The following is a 941-nucleotide window of genomic DNA, read 5'->3' on the forward strand; positions in this document are numbered from 1 at the left end:
GACCAACATCAGTGTGTGACCTCACCAATGCGCTTTTGGAAGAATGGTCAAAAAATTCCTATAAACTCTCTCCTGTCCTTGTGGACAGTCTTCCCAGAAGAGTTGAAGCTGTAATAGCTGCAAAAGGTGGACCGACATCATATTGAACTCTGGGTTAGGAATGGGATGGCACTTCAGTTCATAGTACGAGTCAAGGCAGGTGAGCGAATACCTTTGGTAATATAGTGTATGTTCAAAAGTCCCCTTAGAAATGCCCTTATTTGGAAGGAAAAGCACAGTTTCCCCCCCCCAATAAAGATAACATTAATTAATTCGAATTACACACTACACTTTGTTAATCAGATGCTGCAAACATGTGGTTTTTCATGGAATATCTACATGGGTATATAGAGGCCTATTTCCACCACCCATCACTCCAGTGTTCTAATGCTACATTGTCTTTGCTAATTGTGTTAGCACTGCTATAAAATTGGCCTTTCTTTAAGCTAGCTTAGTATCCCCTCTGTGGGTTTGTTTATACTCTCAAAATGACCCCAAAAAACAGAACTTTCATATGAAACTCGACAGCCTATTCTTGTTTTTAGAAATGAAGGCTATACCATGCGTGAAATAGCCTAGAAACTTCCTAAAACGGTGTGTACTACTTCCTTCAGAGAACAGTACAAACAGGAGTAAAAAGAGAAGTGAGAGGCCACACAGGTCCACAACTAGGCAAGATCACAAGTTCATAAGAGCTTTTAGTGTGAGAAACAGGCACCTCACAGGTCCTCAACTAGCACCTTCATTAAATAGTACCCGCAAAACGCCAGTGTCAACATCTACAGGGATGATGTGACACTAGGATCCTGGCCTTCTAGACAGAGTGGCAAAAAAAAAAAAAAAAAGTCGCCACCAAAAAAAAAAAAAGGGGCAAACCCTCTAATATTTTGTTGGACCCCCTT

The 941-nt window shown here is 40.9% G+C and overlaps 1 protein-coding gene across 2 annotated transcripts in view; it reads left to right on the plus strand.

The window, feature by feature from the left end:
* Positions 1–941, plus strand: part of ppp1r12c (protein phosphatase 1, regulatory subunit 12C) — a 25,635-nt gene that overhangs the window by 12,487 nt on the left and 12,207 nt on the right. The gene's annotated exons all lie outside the window — the stretch shown is intronic.

The sequence above is a fragment of the Cynoglossus semilaevis genome, chromosome 9, assembly GCF_000523025.1.
Source record: "Cynoglossus semilaevis isolate Cse_v1.0 chromosome 9, Cse_v1.0, whole genome shotgun sequence".
Lineage (NCBI taxonomy): Eukaryota > Metazoa > Chordata > Actinopteri > Pleuronectiformes > Cynoglossidae > Cynoglossus > Cynoglossus semilaevis.